The sequence below is a fragment of the Lemur catta genome, chromosome 9, assembly GCF_020740605.2.
Source record: "Lemur catta isolate mLemCat1 chromosome 9, mLemCat1.pri, whole genome shotgun sequence".
Classification (NCBI taxonomy): domain Eukaryota; kingdom Metazoa; phylum Chordata; class Mammalia; order Primates; family Lemuridae; genus Lemur; species Lemur catta.
Genome location: NC_059136.1, coordinates 89829539 through 89857117, shown reverse-complemented (window position 1 = coordinate 89857117; position 27579 = coordinate 89829539). Strand labels below are relative to the sequence as shown.

The 27579-nt window shown below is 40.6% G+C and overlaps 1 protein-coding gene across 1 annotated transcript in view; it reads left to right on the top strand.

Annotated features, from left to right (window-relative positions):
- Positions 1-27579, top strand: part of CLVS1 (clavesin 1) — a 185620-nt gene that overhangs the window by 12387 nt on the left and 145654 nt on the right. The gene's annotated exons all lie outside the window — the stretch shown is intronic.

Sequence of the window (27579 nt, the reverse complement as noted above, 5' to 3'; positions counted from 1 at the left end):
TAATCATTGCATGTTTGGGGTTGTATGGCTTTATGGGTAATGAGCTTTCATTTTAAAAAATATATTCCACACATTTACAAAGGAAGTTAAGGCCACAGGTGTGCTGTCATCAAAAGTCAATTCCGGATTACAATAGAATCATAGCATTAGAGTTGTAAGAGACCTACAGGGCATCATTCTATTAACCAGTGAGTCATTTATTTTAATAAAATTGAAAGCTGATCTTCTAGAAGAACCACATATTCTGTCTTTAGTGTTCTCATCATTAACAACAATAACAAAAAACGGATTCAGTCAATGGCCTTAAATCAAGTGTTTTCAATGCATACAAAAATTTCCTGGATCTTCTCCATGACTTGAATAACCTTTATTTCTCCTGAGTGCCTCCAAATGCCTGCTAAACATTTTTCTCTGAAAGTCCTATAAGGAACCCCAAATTTGACATGTCCCAAACTGAAAGCATCCTCTTCTCCCCTATACCTGCTCTTTCATCCACCCAGTCTCTCGAGTCAGAAATCTGGGAGTCAAACTTGACTGCTTCTTGCTTTGGTCTTCACATCTATTAATTGCCAAGTCCTACCCCTTTCTTCTTAAACACCTCTCAAAACTCTATGCCTCTCTTTGTTCCCATTGCTATTGCCTTCGTTTAGGTTCTCATTATTTCCCATGTTACTTCAGCAGCCCCCAAACCAGCAATCCTGCCTCTGGTCTGGTATCCTCTGAGCCATTCTAGTCTACTCTGTAGCAAGGGTGACCATCCCAAAGGTCTGTTATGTCACTTCCCTGAAGTTCTTTCTTCAATGTCCTGCAAGGCCTTCAAGGTAAAGGCAGGCCCCTTATGATCCACCTTTTACATCTCCTGCACTGCTTCATCCTCTGTTCTTCTTCATGTTTTCTGGTTCAATTGGTTGGGAGCACAAGCCTTGCCTTGAAGAGCTGAGGCTTTTCCATGCCTCTGACCCTTTGGACTTGACCCCTCAGACACCTGAAGGAAAGATCAACCATCCCCACCATAACTCCAACCATCCTGACAGTCTGCCCACTGATTTACATCCATCCTTGTGGTTCTTGAAGAAGGTAGTCTTCATCTACTCCCCTAACCCTGTTTTAGTCAGCTGCCCTTCCTCTGTATTTCTATAAACGCAGTTGCAACAGAGATATAAGATCCACTATTATCACAGCTAATGTTTTTGAATATGTATCACATGCTCTGCTAAGCATTAATATATATTATTTCATTTGATCCACCAAAGAACTTTGCATGATGGATACTATTACTATTACCCCTATTTTACACTTGATGACACAAGGCTTTGAGAAGTGAAAGAACTCACTCGTTGTCCCACAGCTAGTGAAATATGCAGTGGGAGTTGAGTCCTGGTGGTCTGACTTGAGGGCCAGTTGTCTTAAGCTAACTTTATTGTAATTGTGTGTTTACTGTGTGCATTCTTACCCCTCCTCCCAAGATGGCAGGTTCCTTGAGGGCAGGGCACTGTGTCTTTTTCATGTTTATCTCATTGGCACATGGCACTATATCCAATAAATGTTGAATGAGGAAAAACGAATGAATCAATCTTTGAAACATCACCTATGGCTTGAGCTGTCACAGAGATATCATCACTGAAATTTTTATGTTTCTTGGGGAGACATAGGTTAATTTTAACAGTATATCAAAGTACCCTCCCCAATACTATTCAAAGAAATTTCTAAGATGCCCTTAATGGCCTCATGTCTCTACTCTTCCTCCTAAAAGTAATACCATAAACACCTTAGCAACCACTGGCTATTTCCTAGTTGATAACTTGAGGTAGGGCAATCTAACCCTGGAAAGGTATTTGAATGTTTTAACACTATCAGTTTAGAGTTTGGTCAGGTCTGCATCTTGGTCTGATATTCCATAATGATATGGAATAACATCTCATATTCATCATAGATTATATCACAATTAACATAATTAATAATGAGCCTCTCCTTACATCACTCCCATCAGTGAGAAAGATTTCCAAGTCTTTACATTCATCCATCTATATCATTCACTCAACACACATTTGGTGAGTGTAGACTGTTCCAGGACTTGTACTGAAGCACTGAGGACAATGATGAGAATACATGGTCCCTGCCAGTGAAGACCCCATTGTGCAGCCCATTGTCCGGCAATGGTGCAAACATACAAACAGCCAACTCTCGTCCACCATAGGCTGATTCCTTCTGAGACACACAAACCACTGACACAGGATATTCGTGTTAAACTAGAGGGAACAGTTGTCCTCCCGAGAATGGCACATTAACATTTTGGATTTTGAAACAGGAAAGTTTCGATGATTCTGGGGAATAATCATGCTGACTTCATTTGTGCTTAGTTGTTGTCACAGTGTTCTGGAACTTCCATCTGCTAAGACAGATGATGCAAAGAATATCAGTAAGTGGTGATGTACACATAAAAAAATGAACCATAGTAAAATATTTTATTTTGTATTAGAATTTGGTCTGCATATATCCTAAAATGTGTGTTAAGAAGAGGAAACAAATAATAATAATCCAAATGTTATGGTTATGATAACCTTGATTAAGTTACTTCACTTCTCTGTTCCTCAGTTTTCTCATGTGTAAAATAAGAAGCTTGAACCAGAGATACCTTCCAGCTCTAATGGTTTGTGGATGTGCACCTCATTCATCCTGATCCTACAGATGGGAAGGGATTTTAAAATTCATTTTTTAGGCTCTCAATTCACTAGACCTTTTCCTCTCTTTCTTTCAGTCCCCTTTCTCTTCTGCCCCAATTTTTTAAAAACTGTACAATATCATTTGTTCCAAACCATTCTGGTTTTAACAAAAAGGTGGTAACGATAAGGCTAACCAATTGGCAGCTGAATGTCATTAGATGCGAGCAAACCTCAATCTGCATCTGGATATTGTCATGTCGTTTACTGGTTATATGACCTTGGACAAGCAACCTCTCTGAGACTCAGTGTCCTCACCTGTAATGTGGGGATGATAATGATGTCTATCTAACAGTGTGGTCGGGAGGATTGAATGACAAAATGCATTGAAGGAACATAGCTCATTATTTGGCACACAGGAAGCACTGTAGATTTTACCTTCTAGAACTAGTGCTAATATTATAAAATATTCCACTACAAAAATAATGGAGCACAGGTGGTAAATAAACTAGAGCCAGAGACTGGAGTACAATATTTGCAAATGGGAGTGGGGTGATGCAGGAGACCTCCCTGCATGCCCACCTTAAGTACCTGTTTGCTTTCTCCCCAAACCTGTTTCTTGTCACACAGACCCAGCACAATTGGGGCCCAAAAGGCCTGGAAGAGTTGGCACAGCTTTGCAAGGTGAGAACGAAGGGGCCTGAGATGACTGGGAGGTGATTTGAATGTCTCATATGAAAGGTTTGCTGAGATTAAATGGTTATTAATATTTATTAAAATGATATACATCTCATTCATCTAGACCCAGACCCATGTACAAAAGTGCAGAACAGGGGGTGATGGGAAGAACGGTCCTTCAAAGGCACGTGCTGGGCTCTCTGTGCTTGGGTTAGATGTGGCAACTGAGGCACAGGCCATGCTTGGGCTACATGAGCGTAAACTGGCCTTGTCCAGAAGTTGGGCCTGAGCAGAGAGCTGTCTGACTTCTGTGTTTTCTGAGGCTGCCAGGCTGAACTGAAATAGGTAGAATAAATCAGCACCCACGTATTCATTCATAAAATGAACCTGGCCCTCCGAGAGTCAGCAGAGTTTATATTCCAGGTCACCAGCTTGGTATGTAATGGAGACCTAAGGGAACACTATTATTCAACGAGCTCTGTGATCTTTCTCACCTAAACTCCTATTGGCATTGGCAAGAATTCACAATTTGCCCCTTTAAGATCTGATCAGAAATAAATCTATTTCTTGCTTCTTTCTGAGGTGCAGACTTGCACCTTGTCATAAGCCTGATTTGCCATGAATGCCCAGGGCTGGAGGAGAGAATATGAGCACAGAGGGGCACGTCTACTTTTTCTGGATTTCACTCCATTAAAAAAGAGTTAAACTTGGTCAAGTTATTTTACTTTCCAGAGTTGCAATTTCAAAATATCTGGCCTGTGGGGCTGTGGTAAGGATTAACCTCAATTGCCCTACTTGGTGGTGTCCAAGAGGCAGCACAGAACAGGGATTAAGTGCACAAACTCGGAAGCCAGCCGGCCCCAAATGCCAGCTGCCTCCTAACCAGCCATGTGACATTGATAAATTACTTAAATCCTTACTACCCTCAGGTTCTCACCTGTAAAATAGGGGTGACAATGGTCATAGGTTAGCACTAGTTGGCGCTCAATACATGGTAGTGGTTTCTTAAGGAAAAAAAAATCAAATCAAGCAAATATCTAGGATACTGGGTCACAAGATGTACTTTCTAAGGGCAGCAGCATTTGACACCCTTACCAACTTTCCTCCACCAAGAAAAGCACAAAAAATATAACTGAGACCCCAAGGTACCTTGTCCAGAGTCCTCTGTGATAGCTCAGTTGTGGCAGGAAGGCTGTGAGAAGTCACCTAGTCTTAGTGTCCCCACCTATTGTGTTTATTATATTCTCAGGAAATAACAAAAGCATTTGTGGTGGGGGGAAGATTTGGGTAATAAAAGCCCCACAATACACTATAATAGTGTCCATTAGTGCTATGTGTAGACCAGCTGGTCCCCGAGTACCTTGATGGGGAAAAACAACTGGAAATGCCTTGCAAGTCATAATATAGAAAATTACACTGAACTTTCTTTTGTCAGTATATTGTTTGTCACAACTAAAAGCTCAGAAATCAGCAGCCAGGTTGAAGATTAGTTGAAAAATAGTTTTTTTTAGGAAGATGAGGCATTTAAGGAAGAGTTAGGTTAGAGTAATTTATTAGAGAGAAAAGGAGGTTGATAACCAACTTGATTGCCACCTTCAAGCATGTAGAGTTATTATAAGAAGCCAAAGGATCCGGTAGTCTCTCTCTCCCCGGGACACAGAACAAGGGACAAAAAGGTTTGGATTGAAGCACAACCAACTGGACTGAAGTTCAGGGAGGCTGAGCCAAGACCTCAAGCTCAGAGCCGGGCAAAGGTGAGGGACAAGGGCAAAATTTAAGAGGGTACCAATAAACTCAGTAACCAAAGTAAAAAATATTGTAATGAAATATTATAAAAATCAATGCAAAAAACCCACTGAGGAACAAAATATCCAAATTTTAAAGAAGGCAGGATAAGTATTTCTGACTTTCCTTTTGCCTCAGGCTCCGGAGTGGGTCAGCACAGAGTGGCTCAGACCCTTCCGAATTCCCAGGGAAGCGGCGTTAGGGGACTCCTGGTCAATGACATGACGTTACTTATGCTGCACGTGCGTAGACCACACAGCTGCCTGGTGCCGTATGGTTCCCAAGCATTTCCTTGTATGTCTTCTCATTTAATGCTCATACCACCTGGGAACTGCAGTATCGCTAAGTTACCGATGACAAATGAGGGTGTCAGAAGGAGATACTTTCTAGTCGAGGAACGATATGACTCATCAACGGGAAATCTTCGACTGAGACTCAGGGCTTCCGCCTCCAAGCTCATTCCAGAGACATCTGGAGCCAATTGCTCAGCTCCTGAGTTGCTGGATGTTTAAAATATCTGTGGAGCTTCTGGAAGACTGTATGCGGTTTCTCGGTGGGGGACGAGGGAGTTCATGAGCGCCGCGAGTCCGGCGGAGGGGAGCCGAGGTCTGGGCGCGGTGACCCTCCATAGGGGTACGGTCACGAGGGTGCCACTTGGCTCTTAACTGGCAGGACCTTGTCGAGCATTGTGGAATGTTTAGCTCCCCTGTCCCAGGCACTGACAACCAGAGACCTCTATATTCCAAAACCCTTAGGGGTGCGGGAGCCCACTTTGACAGCCCCTGATAGAGACTGTCTGAAACATCCTACTGTCAGCGCCGAGCATTGCCCTTTGCTGGGTGCTCTTGTGCCAGGCGTTTCACGTACATCATTTCTAAGGCCGACCGAAGTCCCTCGAGCATCTGCGTTTGTACCTAGGTAATACGGAACAGGATGGGGTTATTCCCTCGCCTGTCTGAACGGAAGGACTGTGCCTTCCCTCTAAGTCCTATCTGTGGTCTCATTTAACCCTGAATTCAGTTTCCAAAGTATCTTGCAATCAAAATCTGAACCATTGGCGTGTTGCTAGGTGGCAAAGTAGCTCCAGGGCCCGAATTCAAGGTTTGTTTTTTTCCACGCTCCCCGCTAGCCAAGAGGCACAGGTGACTCAGTGTAAACAATGAAGCGGGGCCAGCCTCAGCGTGGTTCTAAGGGGCGGCGACAGTGACGCACGTGCATTAGAAGCTGGGGGCGCCAGAAGTAGAGATGACTCGGGAGGGACACTGTCCAGGGCCTGTCCAGCTCCCGATGTGAGTGGGAAGAAAGAAAATGGCGAGGAACTCATTGGTTCAGTCTGAGCAAATAAGAAAGCCGGACGGGGTGCTGAGCAGTGACAACGCTTGTTATTCTTAGTGGCATGAAGCGAGTCTCATTTGTTCCTTCATGCGCTCCATGACGGGCATCCTGGACGGTGGGCTGGCCCTGTGCCTTCCTGTTCTGAGCCCGGGGTCCCAGGAGGGCGTCTCACAGCGGTCCCCTCATCCACAAGCCCTCCAGCCATTAAATGACGGGAAGATGAATGTTCCTAGGATACTGACCCTCTCTCCTTCACAATTCTGAAAGTGAGGACGTGTTTACTTTATAATGTAGAAAACAACCCAGAATCTGTCTGTTCTCAGGCAAAGGGTGCTTTTCCACTCACCTTGTTTCTGGGAAGGCGGTCGGCTGCTCCCGGTCCCCTCATGCCTTGCAGTAATTTACTTGATGGATATGCTGAAGACAGCAGCTCCTTCAAACGTCGCCCATCATTGCTGACCCCTGGCAACCTCTAAAGGGCTGACGTGGCAAAAGCCCCCACAGCTCTGTGGTGCTATTTGGCAGTGGAAGATGAGCTTTAAACAGGTTCTTTCTTCTGATTAAAACCCTGAGGCCGTAGGTGGGATATAACTCTTTAAGCTATAAATAAGCCAGTTGATTGAGGTCTGCCTTTGGCTTTTGCAAGAGCATTAAAGAGCTTTTTACAAGTAGCAGGAGGTCTGTGCCTCATTCAGCTTGATTGTCCTTAGTTATAGGAACTTGTGGCATGAAAGGAACAGACTTCTAATGTATCCATGCTGAATATTGGTGAGGAAAGGAGAGAGCAGGCAGGCCAGGGAGAGGCTCGGCTTCTCACCAGGGCCAGGAGAGAACCCTGCTTCCAAATCCCAAAGCTTATTAACAGAGATCCAAGAAAATGTTTAGCTGTCTGTGCTTCTTTCAAAAACGTTGCCAGAATCCCTCTGGTAGTGGTAGCTTTCCAATTGTTTTGAGTTTGGGGATGAGAAAAAATGAGCTCAAGAGAAGGAGAGTTGTTCCGACCACAAAACCAAACAGTATTGAGAGCTCATGTACTAAGTGCTTACCATGTGCCAGGCAGTAATGGCTCTTAGGTAAACACTATTAATATCCATATTTTGCAGATGATGAAATTGAGGCTCAGAGAGGTTAGGTAATCTACCCAAGGTCACACAGCTAGTAAGTGGCTAAAACGGGCAAAATCACAGACTGAACTCCTCAGTTAAAATATAGAGGTGAGGTGGGTTTACAGCGGATGAGCCTTAAGGACCTGGAGAATAAACTTTTATTGACAGTGTACCTTTCCAGGCCAGTTGCTCCTCCCAAACTCTCACTTATAAACCCAGGAGTTAAAAAGACATGACACTCATTACCTTGTAGGTTAAAAAAAAAAAAGTCTCTGATGGCTAGAGATGTAAGAGCCTAAGAATAACTTCCTCCTTCTGAGAACAAGTCCCCATTAAGGCAGCCAATGCTGAGTTCACTCTCAGCAACTTGGCTTGAAATGGCGCTGCAATCCCGTGGCATGACCTGTGCTTGCTCTTTAAAGGGCTGGTATCGGGACAGAGGGCATGCAGGAAAGGCATTTTTAATCACGGCACTGCCCGTGTGCTGCCTTCACTGTGGGATTTTCTAATGGGTATGGCCGGCTGCTGAGCGAATGCATTGCAAGCTGTGGGCTCTTTTCCTGTAGTGAAGCTCTTCTGGGTTGTTAATTGCTTTTTCTGGTTCTCAGTAAACCAGGAGAGGATCTTTTGACCACTTTATAAGGAGGATACTGTAGAACTGAGAAGGACACCCCCTGGCACACGCCCAGCCTTCCCCTCCCATCCCCACGCCCTGAGCTCACCTCTACAACCATCCACCAGCTCTCCTGCCCCTTCAGTGTGGTTTCCAGATAATCACTCCTGAATGGTGATGTACGGAACCTTAAACAGCTGCTGGGAATGATTAAGTACCTGTGCTTCGCTCAGGTTGTAAATCAAGCTCAGAAGCCATTTATTGTGAGTGTGCTATAAAGCAGTAGAAGTTATTGCTACTATACTGCAAAATATAACGTCAGACAAGAAAATAAAGAGAGGGTAAATTTTGTTGTGAAGGTTTATAGTGATGGGTTGTTTTTTTCTTTGCACATTCTTTCTGTTTCTTACCATTTTTCTCTTTTTGCCTCTATTTCTTCCCTATCTCCAACACTCCCCTGATAAGTATCTCCGGATCTAATTTCAAATATGGCATTCCCATAAATAACACCCTGTGCCTTTCTGGATCAGAGAGTGTTAATATTACTAATGCTCCCAGGCATTGAGCATCTCCCTGTGCACACTGTTTTATATCTAATCCTCACAACAATTTATGAAGGAGCTGTTATCATCCTCATTTTAAATAGAGGGTATTTAATCCGGGCACAGTCACAAAGCCAGTTAGCGCTTTGATCTCTCTCTCTCCTTCTTCATGTTGCCTAATTATGTCTGGGCCCTGCTGTTGGGGACTGTGCCACCTAATCTCCGATGGCTCAGAATTTCGTTGCAGAATCCTTGTTCAGGAATCTTTGTGGCTTCCTAATACAGTTGGTTCATTCTCTCTGCTATACATTTTGCCGTATAAAACCTTGATGATTTGGCATGACCTTCCTGATGCAAAGGACATGTTCCACTTGAGTCAAGCGAGTCTCTCTCCTGTCCCAGTTCTTCTTCCTCTTCATCTCAGCTTTTCCTACCCTGGTGGCTGCAGTGCCTCCTGCTCAGGCTTCGCTCCTGTGGTGAGGTGAGCATGGACCAGGAGAGGTCCACAGAGAAGAGGCCCCCAGTCCAGCTGGGATGCCAGGGCCTCGGAGAAATCTTCCTGGGGGTCTTATCTAACCCAAAGGAGACGTGAGCGTGAGCAGGAGAAGGGGAGGGAATGTGAGGGAGGCTGCTGGAAACAAAAAGAGCATGCTCTAGTGATCTCAGGGGAGAAAGGGCTGTCAAGCTAGGAAAGCCTCTGGTGGCTCTATTGAGCATGGAACAAGAGGGGCCACATGGTAAGAGACAAGGCTGGAAGTGGGCTCAGGCCAGGAATGAAGGCATTTGGGCTTTCTGCTACGGCAAAGTCAAGTTCTGTTCACCTTTCCAAGCTCACAGCCACACTGAGGAGTTTGCCGTGGCCGAGGCAGCATTGATCTCTGCTTTTTTCTTCCCCCAATGCCTGATGCACTGATCTTCTCTGCCACACACTCTCTCATGCCTCAGGGAAGCTCCTGAACACAGCACACTGTGTCTTTTATGCTCGGTATCCATGGGTGCAGAGCAGGGCTTGGTGGCGTCCTGCTGGCTGGCTGACTGTGGGGAGAAATCGGAAACAATGGAAAACCCAGAGGAGGGAGGCTCTTGCTAGACTCTTCCCAATGACCATATTCCTGTTGAGGTGACTGAGCTGTGTGCAGTTGAACTTGAAATTGAGAGAGGAAGGGGATGCTCCTGTCCACCCCTTGCCCACTGATTCTCAGCACAACCTAAGGAAGACAGAGAGTGTCGTAGAAGAAGTAGCAGTAACAAGGGCACAGTGTGGGAGTCAATGCTGTGGGGCCCAGAGCTGTGTCCGCTGTGTGACTTGAGCTCTGGGTGCCAATTTCCTCATCTAATAGTATCATTATTTTCCCTTTCTCTTAAATTCTGTGTTCTATGTGTGTCATTGTGCACAAGACAGAGTTAAGAAAAGGTTCAGGATGTTCCCTTCCATGGAGAGCTCAGGAATAAGAGGCCTGACTCCTCGTGTTTTTCTTTGTGATCCACTTCCTATTTCTACTCGATGTACCCTTTGCCCTGACAGGTACATACAGATTCTGGTGGTCACACATTTCCTCTTGTGTTTGTGAGAAATGAATCCATCCTATAATTTTATAACATGCATATTGATTTGTGTACCACACCACTGTAGGTAGAGTATTTCAGTTTGATGTTTGACCTGTGAAAATTCCCATAATAATACTATAATGCCTCATTTATTGAATTTCCAAGATAGTTGAGGGCTGCCTTTTAAGGGCCAATTTTAAAATTTTATTTTATTCAGTTCTAGATTAAAGCTAACAAAGAAATCTTAGAATGCATTCTGTACTCCCTGCCCTTGCTAAATATATTTAATACTTTCTTCATGGCAAATGCTGACCACAATGAATATAAATAATTGTACTCTGGGCTATGAAACAACCCTCATGATGAAGACTCTTAGAACATGGAAGGCTTTGTCCCCAGCTACTTGGCCCATTCTGCCATGTTTTATGAATTCTCTAAATGCCTTTTAAAAAAGTTGCTTCTCTCTTCTCTTAGATCCATTCAATTTGCTGTTAGTTGGCCTGTTTCAAAACCCTCTGTCCTTCTAATTTCCTGTGGATTAGGAAGCCAGAAAACTGAGCTTGTTGAATGATATGCTTTGGGTGAGGACTTATGGGGAATCACAAGAAATAAAGTAAATGCTCTGTGGCAGTGCATGCATTTTATAACATCTCATCAGCATGCTCAGAAATACAGTTCTGCCTAGTGTACCAGCAGGCAAGGCATGAAGCGTCTTCGTTGGAACTGCATGAAATGGAAAGGCGGGTTTTCTTCCAGGGTTTCTCCAACCTTGGATTCATGTACTACAGCCCCCTCTGACCTCTGTACTCTTCTCCTTTCTAGTACTCTCCCCAGCCTCACAGAAAATGACTGATATTTTCATTCAAACTTGGACTAAAATCCATTTTTATCAAGGTGGTGACTATCCTTTGTATTTTCATTTTTAGATTTGTCTAGGCTTTGTCTCTCAGCCAGGATATATTGGGAGTGGGAATAAAGGAGCTTATCTTTCTGTTTATCTTTCACTACCCTCCTCGTATTCCTTGCACACCTGCTCTAAGGCAATGAGAATCCAAATAGCGCTGCCACTGGGCTCATTCTCTTTGGTCCCCTCATCTGAGAAAACAAACAGCCCTTTCTCCTTTTCAGAGTGGTCATCATGATGTGTATGACAGCCGTCCCACCACCATGGCCACAGCTTTCACATTTATATATATAAATTTCTACTGCTTTGGTCCCCCCAGTACCCAGATACCTGCAGGTAGGTATGAGGCAGGGACATTGGCAGGGCCACAGGCTCCACGATGCCATAGCAGGGGAGAGAGCCATGGGTGGTGCTTTCTTCCCTGGTCTCTAAACAGTGGTCTGGGTGGGTGAAGCTTCTGGATAAGTGAGGCACCTTAACCTGGTTCATTCCTAACCTGAGGACACCAACCTTCGGTCTACAGTTGGCTACTGGGAATATGTGAGTCTCTTGAAATTGTAGACACACGTGCATTTCGCGAAGAAAATGGTACCCAGTTTCTGACAGATTCTTAAGAAGTTCACAACCCAAAGAAGTTTAAGAACCACCACATTATATGGTTTTGTGGCATAGTGGGGAGGCCAATATCCTATTGGGATAGTATCACAGAATGGCTATCACATGGCTCAGTTGCTCTATCCTAAGTATTGTGTGTTTATAAGAAAGGTTGCTCTATCCTAAGTATTGTGTGTTTATAAGAATAAGCATTCTCATAGAAGAAATAATGAAAACAGAGGTGTGAAGACATTAAAAATCATCCAATCTCACTACTTAGATAGAACCATGAGTTACATTGAGAATTGAGACTTAACTTTGCTTGCACACACACAGTCGAGCTTACGCCGTGCACAGCTCTATGAATCTGGACAGGGCAGCGCGGCAGTAACGAGCTCAAGCGCTGTGGCTGGAGGGTCTGGGCTTGAGTCAGGGCTCGGCCCCTTCCTGGCCACCCGAACCCTGGCAAGTTACTTAAACACTCTGGGCCTCAATTTCCTCACCTATAAAATGAGGATATTATTAGTGTCTACCTCAAAGAGTTGTAATGAGAATTAAAGGAGTTAATACAAGTAAAGGCTCAGAAAAGTGTTTGCGCTTATGCTATAGTTAGCACTCAATAGATGTCAACTATTTTTATTGTTCTACTTTATTTAACCTTCAAATTACAACTGGTTATTTTATTAGGGTACCAAATATTTGTCTTAGTTCATTTGTATGCTGCTATAACAAAATATCTGAGCCTGAGTAATTTATTAAAAAAACAGACATTTATTTCTCCCAGTTCTGGGGGCTGCAAAGTGCAAGATCCAGGCACGGGCAGGTTCAGTTGTCTGGTGCGGGCTGCTCTCTGCTTTCAACGTGGCATCTTGCGGCTGCATTCTCTGGAGGGCAGGAAAGCTGTGTCCTCCCGTGGTGGGAGGCGGATGGGCCAGTGAGCCAAGTACTGCCCGAAGCCTCTTTTATAATGACGTTAACATTCTTCACAAAGGGAGGAGCCCTCATGACCTCATCACATCTTCAAGGCCCCACCTTTTAATGTCATCACATTGGCCCTTAAGTCTCAACAGCTCAATTTTGGAGGGGACACATTCAAATCATAGCAATATTCATTGAGCGCAAAATTATGACTGGATAGTTTAAAACTCAATTGGTGCTGGCCATTAGGCTATTTCCAAGTTTTCATCAATATAAATAATGGTGCAATAAACATCTTTATATATAAATATTTTCCCACATCTTCAATTATTCCCCCTTAGGATTAATACCGAGAAGTTGAATTAATGAGCAATAAAAATTTTGTGGTTCCTAATACGTATATTTAAATTGCTTTCCAGAAATGTTCCACTGCCTGTTTCCACCAGCAGCCTATGAGAGCACCCATCTCTCTTGCCTCAGCACGATGCATTACCATCCACACTCTCAACGAGCACTGCTTTCTGTTGGTCTGATCCAGTTCTATTTTTTTCCTGCTTTTTCCCACTTTTACCCTTCTTGTTTAGAAGTTTTCTATTTCTGTTACTTTACATGTTATTTCCAAAATTTTAATATGAATCCTTACCAACATATTTTGCTTAAAATGTCTGGAATCAATCTGTTTTCATCCAGAAAGAATAAGAAAGAATGCTTTAACTTCACTCTGAACTCTTCCATTTTTAAAATTGCTGTAGTCTATTATTTTAGTTCTACCATGTATTCAACCTCATAGTTAGTATCCTTGTTATTACTTGCAATTAATGCCTGTTCAAATTCCCAAGGCGTTTTACCAGTTTCTTTGCTCACTGTTGAATCTTGCACCTGATGCCTCCTTGTGGGCTCATTTCCCTTCCCGTTGAAGTGAGGGGCTGTGGCTAGCAAACTCTCTTAGCAACTTTGTATGTTTGAAAGTATTATTTTTTCTTTACTCTTGAATAATAAGTTTGCATATTTGGTTCTAAATTAAGATTATTTCCTCAACACTTTGAAGATATTAATTACTTGTGTTCTGGTTGCTTTAAAAAGGCATGTTGTCAGTCCAATTGCTGTTCCTTCATAGGCAATCTGCTTTTTTTCTCTGGTGGCTTTAAATTTTTCTCTTTGCTTGTGGTGTTCTGCAGTTGTGTCAAGGTGTTTTATTATTATTAGTATTATTATTTAATCCTGCTTGGGACTTGATATGCTTTTTTTCACTGATTTTATTCATTTCAACAAATTACTTATTGAGCACTTACTACATGCCAGGTGTTTTTTAGACCAGGAACACAAGAAAGAAGTGTTGTCAACACAGAGTTGAACAAAAAAGATATTCTTGATTTTAAGGAGCTTAAATACTAACAGAGGAGTTCATAGTCTTACTTACACTCAGATTTGCAATCTTAGGACTCATGCAATTTTCTTTAATTCTGGAAAATTCTCTTTTATTTCTTCAATTACTGACTCACTTTTATTATTTTTATTATCTCCATATGAAATTTCTATTTGTCTTTTGTTGTAACATCTCATTCTATTTTCAAGACTTTTAACTTTTCTTTCATATTTTCCATATTTCTATCTTTCTGTTTAGAGTTCTGGGCGATCTCTTCAGTTCTGCATTCCAGTTTTCCAATTTTCTTTTAAGCCAAGTCTGGTCTATTTTGAATTTAATGTGTATAGTTTTCACTCTTATAATTTCTATTTGAGTTTTTTTTCAAATCTACTTATTTTTTGTAATATTTTATTTTTTATTTAATGTTTTCTATTCTTTCTTATATATCTGGATATTTTAAACACACATATTTTAAAATTTCTTCCAGATTATTCAATTAGTTGTAGTCCTAGATGCCCTTTCTCCCATCTCTTGTGTCTGCTGACTCTATCACAGCATTGAACTGTGTCATGTTGTTTGTAGTTTCTGTTATGAGCCTGCTTGGGAGGGATTATTTTCTATAGAGTTCCTAAGTGTGTCCTCTGCTGTGAAAGCAGCCTTATTGCCTCTTCTGTGGCCTCACTGGTTCTGTACCTATTTTCATATTGATTGTCAGTGTCAGGGTTTCCATACCAGAAATTGGGCACTGCCCGCAGTTGGGGGAGCACAAACTTTTGTCTTTGGCTCATTCTCTTCCCGCCATGGGCCCGGGTGAAAGCCTCTTTCTTTTTTCTCTTTTTTTCTTCAACGTTATTTTTGTTTTTCAAAATTGTTTTTGTCAACATAGGTCCTTTGCATCTTTGTATAAATTTTAAGGCCAACTAGTCAATTTCTATTAAAATGTCAAATGGGATTTTTTTTTAATTTCAGGAAATCATGGGGGTACAAACATTTTGGTTACGTGTTATGACTTTGCCACATCCCAACTGTGATTTGAGATGTGCCCTTCCCCCCCTTACAATGCTCACCACATCCATTAGTTGTGAGTTTACCCACCCCCAACCCCCCAACTCCCAAAGAATATTACTACTGTGTGAGCGTTGATCAGTGAGTTCTAGTTTGATGGCGGGTACGTGTGGTGCCTATTCTTCCATTCTTGTGATACCTCACTTTGGAGGATGGACTCAAGCTCTATCCAGGAAAATTTAAGAAGTACTAGATCACCATGGTTTCTTATAATTGAGTAGTATTCCATTGTATACATATACCATATTTTATTAATCCACTCATGGCTTGATGGGCACTTGGGTTGTTTCCACATCCTTGCTATAGTGAATTGTACTGCCATAAACATTTGAGTGCAGATGTTTTTGTTATAGAATGACTTTTGTTCCTTTGGTTAGATGCCTAGTAGTGGTATTGCTGTATCAAATCGTAGTGCTACTTGTAGCTCTTTGAGGTATCTCCAAATTCTTTTCCACAGAGGTTGCACTAATTTGCAGTTCCACCAGCAGTGTAAGAGTGTTCCTATCTCTCCACATCCTTGCCATCATTTGTTCCTTTGGGATTTTTTGATACAGGCCAATCTTACTGGAGTTAGGTGATATCTCATTGTGGTTTTGATTTGCATTTCCCTAATGATTAAAGACGTTGAGCATTTTTTTATATGTTTGCTGGCCATTATTCTGTCTTCTTTTAAAAAGTTTCTGTTCATGTCCTTCACCCATTTATTGATGGGGTTGTTTGATTTTTTTCTTGTTGATTTCTTTGAGTTCTAGATAGATTCCTGTTATCAGCCCTTTATCGGATGTGTAGAGAGCAAATATTTTCTCCCATTCTGTAGGTTGTGTATTCACTCTAATGATAGTTTCCTTGGCTGTACAAAAGCTTTTTAATTTGATCAGGTCCCATTTATTTATTTTTGTAGTTGCTGTGACTGCTTTGGGCATCTTCTTCATAAATTCTTTGCCTAGGGCAATGTCTGAAAGGGTCTTCCTTAAATTTTCTTCTAGGATTTTTAAGGTTTCATGCCATAGGTTTAAGTCTGTTATCCATCTAGAATTGATTTTTGTAAGAGGTGAGTGGTGGGGATCTAGTTTCAATCTTCTTCATGTAGGTATCCAGTTTTTCCAGCACCATTTATTGAAAAGAAATTATTTTCCCCAGTGTATATTTTTGTCTGCTTTGTCAAAGACTAGATGACAATATGCGGATGGTTTCACCTCTGGATTCTCAGTCCTATTCCAAAGGTTTATGTCTCTGTTCTTGGGCTAGCATTATGCTGTTTTAGTTACTATAGCCTTGTAGTACAGCTTGAAGTCTGGTAGACTGATACTTCCCAGTTTGATCTTTTTACTTAAGATTGCTTTGGCTATACAAGGTCTTCTCTGGTTCCATATAAAGCATGTAATTATTTTTTCTAAATCAGTAAAGAATGATGCTGGTACTTTGATGGGGATTGCATCAATTCTGTAGATCACCTTAGGTAGTATGGACATTTTTAACAATGTTGATTCTACCAATCCATGAGCAAGGTAGATTTTTCCATCTGTTTACATCTTCTACAATTTCTTTTCTTAGTGTTTCATAGTTCTTTCCGTATAAGTCTCTCACCTCTTTCATTAAATATATACCTAGATATTTCAACATATGCAAATCTATATATGTACTTCACCTCATAAATAAAAGCAAGAACAAAGACCATATGATTCTCTCAATTGATGCAGAAACTACATTTGACAAACTCTAGCACACCTTTATGACAAAAACTCTTAGCAAAATAGGCATAGATGGGACATACCTTAAAATTATCAAAGCCATGTATGATAAACCCACAGCCAATATCATTCTGAATGGGGAAAAATTGAAACCATTCTCACTTAGATCTGGAACTAGACGAGGATGCCCATATCCCCACTTCTATTCAACATACTGCTGGAAGTCCTTGCGAGAGGAATTAAGGGTGTCCAAATAGGGGCAGAAGAGCTCAAACTCTCACTCACTCTTCGCTGATGATATGATATTATATCTAGAAAACCCCAAGGATTCAACCAAGAGACTCCTGAAATTGATAAATGAATTCAGTAAAGTCTCAGGATACAAAATTAATATACACAAATCAGAGGAACTCTTATACACCAATAACAGTCAAGCCAAAACTCAACTCAAAAATGCAGTACCTTTTACAGTAGCCTCAAAGAAAGGCTCTTTCTATGTCATGCCCATAGGCAGGCAGGCAGTGCCTATTTATCCCTGTTACAACTAGAGTCCTCATTTCCCAGCTCCTCATCTCCTGTGGGGAGACCAGTTCTCCTTCCAGTATCAAGGCCTTGACCTCCATCTCATCACTAGGGGATGTTAGAGCCATGACCCGTAAGAGACAGACCTGGTTCCTTTGCTCCATAAGCCTCAAATCCCTCATCCCTCTGATGATTCCTGCTTATTTGTGACCCCTGGAGATGTCCCTTTCTTACTTTTGACTCCAGTTATGAATTAACATTTTAAAAATTATATTTATTCAACATTTTTATTTGGTTGGGGGAAGGTTATTGTTTTTTGACACCAGCTTATTCTACCACCTTAAACAGGATTTCTAATATACAAAAATAAATATGTTTTTGTATGTTTACCTTACATATATTCACCTGATTTCTCTCATTTTCTTGGGTCTCAAGCATACAATCATATAATCTAAAAATATTGATAAATTTGTTCTCTATTTTTATCAAAAACTTTTATATCTTTAATTATTTTTGCCTATATAGTCTGCCATTGACTGATGACAAATTCTTCCAATATAATTGTATTTTTACCAATCTCTAGGTAGTACTTCCTATAAATACAAGATTATTTATTATGTCTTCAGCATTATTGTAGCTTTCATCCATATAAAATTGTGCTAGTCATCATTTTTAATGATTCTGACTTATCAGATATTAAAATTCTAACTACATACAGCTCTTCCTTTGGAGTTATCTGTTCTGCCTTTGATCACCTTAATTATTTTCAGCTTTCTGTATTTTGTTTTATATGTGTTTCTTATAAGTTACAATTGTTATGGATGGTGTTACTGTTTAAAGCTTTTTTCTTTTTGCTATTTATTTATGCACTTGTTTTGTTTGTTCATTTTTGCTGTATACGTTTATTTTTATTTGCTATTTTTATGGCAATAATTTAAAAGGCAAGCTTTGTGCTTTCAATGTTAATAGTATTTAAATCAGATTTTTCAAAGACAATCCTAGATCTGTATTAAATTAACTCTTACAGTGAATTATAAATTAGTAATTTCAAAAACCATCTGTCTTAGTGTGTTTAGGTTGCTAAAACAAAATGCCATAAACTGGGTAGCTTACAAACAGCAGAAATTTATTTCTCACAGTTCTGGAGCCAGGGAATTCCATGATCAAGGTGCCACAGATTCAGTGTCTGGGGAGGGCCTGTTGCATAGTCCACAGGTGGTGCCTTCTGACTGTGTCCTCACACTGTGGAAGGATAGAACAAGTTCCCTTGTGCCTCTCTCACAAGGGCACTTACTCCCTGGAGCCCTGATGACCTAGTCATCTCCCAAAGTCTCCATGTCCTAATACCTTCACCTTGGGGGTTAGGATTTCAGCATGTGAATTTTGGGGGGACATTGAAATGTAGCACCATCTCTTGTGGAAGATAAGAAATATAATACTATTTCCCTTTGTACTCCACCACTCACATCCTAGTTTTTCTTTACTTACTCTGTGCTTATGGATGCCATAATTTCTTTTCTATTGTCTTAAAAATAAGAGTGATCATTTCATTCACTTAAAAGACACCTTTTTGCAATCAATTTTATAATGATCTAAAACACTTTTAAAACAAACGTTTAAACTCATTTCTGCATCTTACTCATTTTTCTGCTCAATGCCTGTCCTTCCACCAAGATTTCCCCATTCTGGACTTGTTTTGATACGTTTTTCATTGTTTTGGCATAGATTTTTCAATAGCTTATTTAAGAAGTCTGCCTTGGCAATAGCACTCTGGGTGCGAGGAACTGCTTTTGCTGTTTTCCCGCATGAAAGATGACTGGTCTCTCAAGCGTTATTGTTAAGACTTCTGTAGTATTTTGCTGGCTTGCCTTCTAGCACTGTGACTTGCTGAGGATTCTGAGAACAACCTGATTTTGTTGTGGATTTTTTTCTGGGTGACCTGGTTTTTTTTCCTTCTGTCTGCCTGTAAGATTCTCTCCTGTTCTTCCTCTTCTTCCTCTTCCTTTCGGATACTGAAAAATTCCCACTGCCTGTGCTTAGGGGTGGTTGTTATCCTGCCATTTTGTTTTCTTTGGACATAATGTGCACTCTACAGTTTCTAACTAGAGTATTTCTTTGTTTCAGGAAATATTTTCCATATTGCCACAGTTGATTACTTTTTTGCTATTTCTCATTCTGCAATAGTGCTGCACAAGTCCATGCATTGCCTCCCACCAGAGGGACCCTCTTCACAATAGCTTCTTAAAGTTCCAGAGTTGCTGTATTTGCAATTTTTTAAAACTGATACATGAGAAACTTTCATTTTATTTTCGAATATTTTCTCTTGTTCCTTACAATAAATTCACTTCAGAGGGAGAAACATCTTTGATCCTTTCTCTCCTTCAAGTCTCTGCTCTGCTGTCACATTCTCTGAGGCTGACCTTGACCACCCAAACTAGGATTGTAATCCCTCTCTCACCCTTCCACCCCAGCGTCACCTGATTCCATTTGTTTCTTTTTCCATACACTTGTCACTTTCTAAAATATTATATATTTGTTTGTTTAATCTATTTTTTATGGTTATCCTTCTTTCACTCCCACCCCGGCCCCACTAGAATACAAAGTCTTAGAAGGAAGACAGAGATCTTCGTATGCTCTGTTCTCTGATATGTCCAGGCACACAAAACATCCCCTGGCACGTACTAGGTGCTCATTAAATATGTACTGGGTGAATGATTAAATTCTTCAGTATGCCTAAATATTCAGTGATTTATTTTCTATTTGCTTATACTTACAGAAACAGATGTGTTCTTCTCTAATATTCATTTACAGGCATGTAGAATGGAAATATAGTAGATCCCTTTGGAAGCTGATGTGGATTTTTGGCAAGCCTTTTCAAGTCCTGATAGACATAAGCAAGGGAAACTGCATGCTGACTATAAATTGTAATCATCATCCCAAGGATTTTCAGCCTGAGGTGAGAGATGAGAGCTGGAATGATAAGTAACAGGAGTGCCGTATCTCTCCTGTACCACTTCCACTGTGTGTTTGATGTGGGTGGCTAGGAGCAAGTTTGCTTAAGGAGCGAGCCTTAGGGACTTCCAGTGCCACTGGTGGTGTCAAAATCCTGCCAGCCTGCCCAAAGAGGGTTTTACTTACCTCCTCTTATGAAATAATGAAGATAAAGGAAGTTTGTTATTAACTGAAATACAAAGATAGGGCAGCTCTTATTTTCTTCTGGAAACAGAGAAATGAACTATTGATAAGTCAGAATGATTCTCCCCATCTTTCTAAGCCCACTCTTCCTCCTTTTGGAAGCAGTACTTTTCTCACCTCAATTAATCAATAAGGAAAATTAGTGACCCTCCTCTCCAAGAAAACTCAAGATTTCTGCTTGTTCTTCCTCTAACTAAAATGCTCTTCAAGATTCAGTTTAAAAATTGTCTTCAGTATAGATATTCACCAGTCTTCCTAAACAAAATTGAGTCTCCCTTACTTTGAACCTCTCAAATTTTAGTGCTGCATCTCTTACGATACTTAGCACAATCATCCTTAAATGAATCCTTAAGTAAATGTGTACATTTTCTCTTTCCTAATATTTTATCAATGCCTAAAGAACAGAACTGTCTCAGCTATTCATTGCTGCATAACAGACCACCACAAAATGTGGCTTTAAAAACCATTTATTATTTCTTACAATTCTGTGTGTTGACTAGGTGGTTCTTTGTCTGTGTCCAATCATGTGGATGCGTTTAGTTGGGAGCAAAGGAGTGTCATTTGGGCAGCAGGTTCAGTTGGAATAGGTGGGATAGCAGAGCTCCTCTTTCACTCCAGCTCTCTTCAGGGCCTGATATCCTTAGGGCAGTTCTTCAAGAGGGCAAGGGCAGAAGCTTCTAGGCCTCATGAGGCCAATGCTCCAATAGTGTCATTCCCTTCCCATCCTATTGGTCAAGGCAAGTCACAAGATTTGTCCAAATTCAAGGGAAAAGAAGTTGATGCCACTTCTTGATGGGAGGAATGGCAAAGTGACATTGCAAAGGAACATGTGGGTTGAAAGGAATTTTTGAGGCTTTGACTATTTATAAGATCTATCCTCTGGCTAAAATAATTCACACCTCTCTCACATGCAAAATGTACTCACACTCTTCCAAAATTCTAACCTAAATTTTTGTCGTTAAGCTCAAAGGTCATGATTCCATGGTTTCTATCAGATCCAGAAGTAGAGAAGGCTTCTCTGATGCAATGTCTTGAGAACAACAACTCTTATATATACATTTTTATTTCGGCATAGTATAAGGGGTACAAATGTTTAGGTTACATACATTGCCTTTGCCCCACCGGAGTCAGAGCTTCCAGTGTGTCCATCCCCCAGATGGTGTGCACCGCACCCATTAAGTGTGAACATACCCATCTCCTCCTCCCCCCTCCCACCTGCCTGACATCCGATGAATGTTACTACTATATGTGCACATAAGTGTTGATCAATTAATACCAATTTGATGGTGAGTACGTGTTGCTTGTTTTTCCATTCTTGTGATACTTCACTTAGTAGAATGGGATCCAGCTCTATCCAGGAGAATACAAGGGGTGCTAGATCAACACTGTTTTTTGTGGCTGAGTAGAATTCCATGGTATACATATACCACATTTTATTAATCCACTCATGTATTGATGGGCACTTGGGTTGTTTCCACAACTTTGCAATTGTGAATTGTGCCACTATAAACATTCGAGTGCAGATGTCTTTTTTATAGAATGTATTTTTTTCCTTTGGGTAGATGCCCAATAATGGGGTTGCTGAACCAAATGGTAGTTCTACTTGTAGCTCTTTGAGGTATCTCCATATTACTTTCATAGAGGTTGTGCTAGTTCACAACTCTTAATCTAGAGATCTGTGAACTAAAATGTCAAGTTATCTGCCCATACATACCCAACATGCTGTGGTGTGATTAATTATAATAGACACTCCTAATCAAAACAAGGAAGATCAGGAAGCACACGGCAACCCCTCATTCACAGCAAGTTTGAAATCCAGCAGGACCAGATTGCTAGTTCCCTGTACTTTGGGGACAGAAAATGTTATGTTCTTAAAACATTTTCTGCTCCATTGAAGTGACTTCCTGGTTTATTATCCTCCTCAGCAACTAGATCTTGGTTTCCCTCTCTGAGATATCTTTCCTTTTCTTTAAGAAATGACCTATGTTCTTACACACTCAAAAAGTAATTATGTAAAGATATGGATGTTAATTAACTTGATTGTGGTAATCATTTCACAATGTGTATATACATCAAATTTAATGTTTACAATTTTATTTGTCAATTTGCCTCAGTAAAGCTTAAGAAAAAGAAGAGGAAAGAACCTATATTTGCAGCTGAGTACTGTTCTCAGTCTGCTTCTTGCCCATAGAACATTGAGGCCCAGAAGCCTCTTTTCATTTTGAACTGTGTTAGTCTATTTTAGTCCAAGCTATCAGTGTTTTTACCAATACAATTCTCTTAAAAACATTATGAGTTTACTATGAATCTTCTCAATGTTCATGCCATGCACCATAAGCCACATCTATTCTTTTCTTGAGACAGGCCTCCCTATATTTTAAGTGGGTATTTGCTGTGTGACAGTACCTTGAGTTTCTTAGTTGCTCTTTTGCCTAACTGAAAGGGTCTGCTGAGCAACATCTCAAATCTTTCTAAGGTTTTAGCAAAAGTTCAGCAACCACAGCTGTCATTTTATCTTTATGTTTAGACCATTTCATGCATTGATAATTGTTTGCTAGCAGGAGAGCCTGAGAATATGAAAGAGTTTTATTTTCAAACCCAACAAATCCTAACCTTTTACCCCTCCTCTAAATTATGTTTGCAAACTGAAGAGTACCTTGTTTAGTTCATCTCTTCCTTGACATAATTTATCATACACAAGAAAAAGTGTCAATTGACGCTTTTAACTTTCCATGAGATTCACAAGTTCATTAGGTACATTTTCTATGCTCTGTTACCTCGGTAAACAGTCTTGTAAATGATCCACCATTCCATAACATGGGTTGCCTTTTCCCAGCCTTTAATCATGATTTCCTTACTGCCCTTCCAGCATTTACTAGTAGCCTTTCCACTGCCTTTCAGCCTTCACCTGCAACCCAGAACTAAAACCAATGTCACATGTCTTTGTTACAGCAAAGGTACCAATTTGGGTCTGTTGTCTATTTTTGCATAGCAAACTACATCAAAATTTAGTGGTTTAAAGTAATAGTGATTTATGATTTATCATGATTCTGTGACTTGACTGGGTGGTTCTTTGCTGATTTTTCCTGGGTTCACTCATGTGGCTGCTGTATTCAGGTGTAGGGTCAGCTGTTAGTTGGACTTAGCTGCAACAGCTGGAGAGCTGGACCTCTATCTCCAAGTGGTCTTTGATCTTGGACTTCTATATAGTATGGTGGCCACAGGGTTCCAAAAGAGAAAGAGCAAAAGCTGCAAGGTCTCTTGAGGCATAGGCTCTGGAACGCACAGGTTTCTTTCACTACATTCTATCTGTCAAAGCAAGTTGCATAACAAGCCTGGTTTGAAGAGATGCAAAAAGAGCCTCCACCCTATCATGGGGTGGGGGTGCAGCATAGTCACATTACAGAGGGGGACGTTGCTTGAGATGGGAAGGATTTGTGACCATTAAACAACATATCACAGAAGCCAAATCCTATTAATTTTTGTATTCTTTACATCATGAAGCAGATCATCTAACATAAATAAGTGCTATAATAGATATTTGTTGAAGTGAAGGAAAAAGAAGAATTGAGGTCAGTAATTCCAAATCTGATGTTCTATATAGAATAGACTTAACATTCCAATACTTCAAAGGCATTTTCTTCTGATTATTGAGGAGGATTTGACTCCACATAATAAATGCAGCCAGAAAAATGCTGATTTTATCTTTTAATACTTGAAAACCCTAAAAACATGGTTCAGTTCAGTTAAAGGATTTTCAACTTGACAACTCTTATGAATACAATATTCAGGCTATTGTTAAGAGTGAGCTAAAGTAGATCTCTTTATACTGGAGGCAAAGAAGATTCACACACATGAATATACCTGGCCATACACATCCAGGTCAATGAAACCACTAAGAAATGTAGAGAGCATTAGAGAACTCAAAGTGAACCTTTTAAGGAATAGGGTGAATTTTTTCTCTTCAGTGAAAAAAAAGGATGAAAACCATGGTTTAAATATTGCAATACATTTTATCTTGCAATAATCTAAATGACTTTAAAACTCAGCAATTTAAAATGTATTTGGTGTCAAGCATAAACATGTATAGATGTTGACACATTTTCTAGTTGGCATGATAATGTTCTATTGTTTAAAATCCAGAATCTCACTTTGCATTTCTGCTTATTAATGGACAGAATAGTGAGCAAGAAATTTCCAATCACTATTATTAATATTTGCATATAAATATTTTCTCTTCTAAATTGGCACTTTAAAGGCAAAGACTATATATTATCTACTTTCCCATAGCTAGCTCAGAGCATTACATTTAGTTGGCCCCTCAATGTTTGCTGAGTTAAATCAAATTGAGCTTCTAGTTCCAATTTCACCCTTGACTTAAAAGTTTCAGGTTTTCTGTATGATTTTATTTCAATGTGCACATTGGAAGTAAATATTTTTCACATATATTCAAAGGAATTTTTCTCTTTCTCATTTAAAGAGGCGTCACAAGGCCATTGAACCTATACCTAAGTGTCCTTGTTACTGTGTCAGGATTAGATTCACTGGCTTAGCCCACCCGTCAGCTTATGTTAGTAGCATGGGTTTCTCCTCTAAGCAATAGACTGTGCAGTGGCCTGCCCTGGCTTGATCAATCTGCACGGATTCAATAGCACTTGCCACGTGGCAGGCACTAAGACACTGGGCAGGGAAAAAGAAAAAGTCCCTACTCTCAAGATAGGTGTAGTTGAATTGAGGAAAGCAGATTTGCATAAATAATAGTAATCTTGGTAATGAGGGCAGCTGCCTATGTCTTGCACACCTACTCTTTGCCAAGTGCATTTTATATGTTATCTTCCATTCATCCAAGAACATTGCATGTTAGGCAATTATGATGTTCAGCTTATGTGCTGGGAAATAAGCTCAGGGAGTTTCATGAACTTGTCCAAGACCACAGCTGTAGTAAGTGGGTGAAACAGAAATTCCAACTCAAATCCAATGTCAAAGGCCACACTCTTCCTGTCTTCTGATGCAGGGAATAGATGGATAGGGACACGTGACAGGAAATCCCAAAAGAGCCCAAAATACGAATGTGGAACTCCAGCTAAGGATAGAGAAGAGGAGAGAGAAATTATTATTTTTTTCTGAATGGGGCACATTTTGTGGCTAAGGTGGAGACTGAGCTTGAACTGGAAGGTGAGGATCAGCTTGGACACACAGGATGGGCAGGATGCGCATGGGCAAGCTCAAGGTGGGCAGACTGTCCTAGTCCCGTGGGATAACTCACCTGGTACTCTCTTGCACCTTGCTCTGGCCCATCTTATGCTTTTTTATCACCTCCCTTAGCCCCACCAGAGATGCGCTGGATGCATTATACAAATCCATAGCTTCTGTAACGCCTGCTCCAGACTGCAAACTCCCCGACGCCTCAGCAGCTCTCCAGCGTGTGCGTTCATTTCCAATCTGCCTTGGATAGATTTCTATGTGTCTCTCACTTGTGTTTTCATATTTCCCCTCTTACGTTGGTTGTCTCAGCAGGAGGGAATTCTCCTAGAAGCGAAGATGTTTCTCTTGTTATTAACTCCCCTCTGTCTTCATCCTGTGCTCTATTTATACTGGATGTTCGATAAATGTTACCAAGAAGCTGAGTCACAGGGATGTTGTGAGAAATAAATGAAGGCAATGAAATTAACGAGTGAAAACCCACGAAAGCTTTGCTGAATGGAACACCGTGTCTAAAATGGAATTTTCATTATTGTGTCTGCAAGGTGAAGCTCTGCATTCTTGTAGTTTTAATTGGTCTTTATTTTCATTAAAAAACATTTGTTTCTCCCTTTTAATGTTTCTATATTTCCTCCCTGTTCTTTTTCATTCATTTTCTCCCTATATTTCCTTCTAATTATCTTCTTTCTTTTAATTTTTATCAAGATAATGTAAATAAAAGTTAAATAATAGCCTTTTGATAATAGACATATGCTCCCTACGCCTCCCCATCTCTAATTTTCTTGCTCAGAGGCAAACAATTTCAACAGGTTTAACTTTATCTTCTGGCATTTACTTGCATATTTTGAAATAACACACACATACTGATATTTGTTGATTATTTTAGTTTTAGTTCCTATTTAGTAATCCTACTATGAAAGTTTAACCCCACCTTGAACATAAATTTCCCCTCGACCTAGCCTTTCCAGACAGTTAAATCAATCTGGTGTTCAATAGGATTCACTATAGTCAACATTAATCTACTGTACATTAAATAGAGAGAAAATAATTCAAATGTTCTTAGCATAAAGATACATATTTAAGGTGATGGATATCCCAATTACCCTGATCTGATTGCATGAATGTGTCAAATTATCACATGTATCCCCCAAATATGTACACCTATTATGTATCAATAAAACAAAATAAAATAAACAAAAAGCAACAGTTAAATCACAATTTGGAGTTAAATCAATATTTAATATTTATATTATTATGACCATATAAATATTATTTATAGCTGAGCCACATTAAAAATCTAATTACATTTTTAAATGTTCTTTAAAGTAAAAGACTGTGATGACCTTCCCTTCCTTATACAACTTTTTGCCACCCCTTCAGTTAGTCGTTGTTTATATAAGAATTTAGTGACTTGTCTATGGCCATACCACCCTGGCCGCACCCGATCTCATCTGATCTCGGAAGCTAAGTAGGGTCAGGCCTGGTTAGTACTTGGATAGCAGAATTTAGTGACTGTTGCCCTAGTGACAGTTGCCCTAGGCAACAATGACCCCTTGTTTTTGGCCATGAGCTTTAGCCTCTAAAGTTTAGAGGGCTCCCTCTGGCTTTGCCCCAGCCTCACCTCTCCCCATGCAGCAAGGGATCCATGGGGCCACAGGGAAGGAGGCATGCCCACCTGCAGCCAGTGCCACTCTGCCCTTCCAGACATTGGTTTTGCCAGGACCCCAGAATTCCCTGCCCAGATGGTCCAAGCCCCCTTCCAAGGCCCTCCTTGCAAAGGCAGATGATGCTGATGTATGAACACTCTAAGGCCAAGATCTGACCAATGAGCAACTGTTGTAGCAATATCCACGGA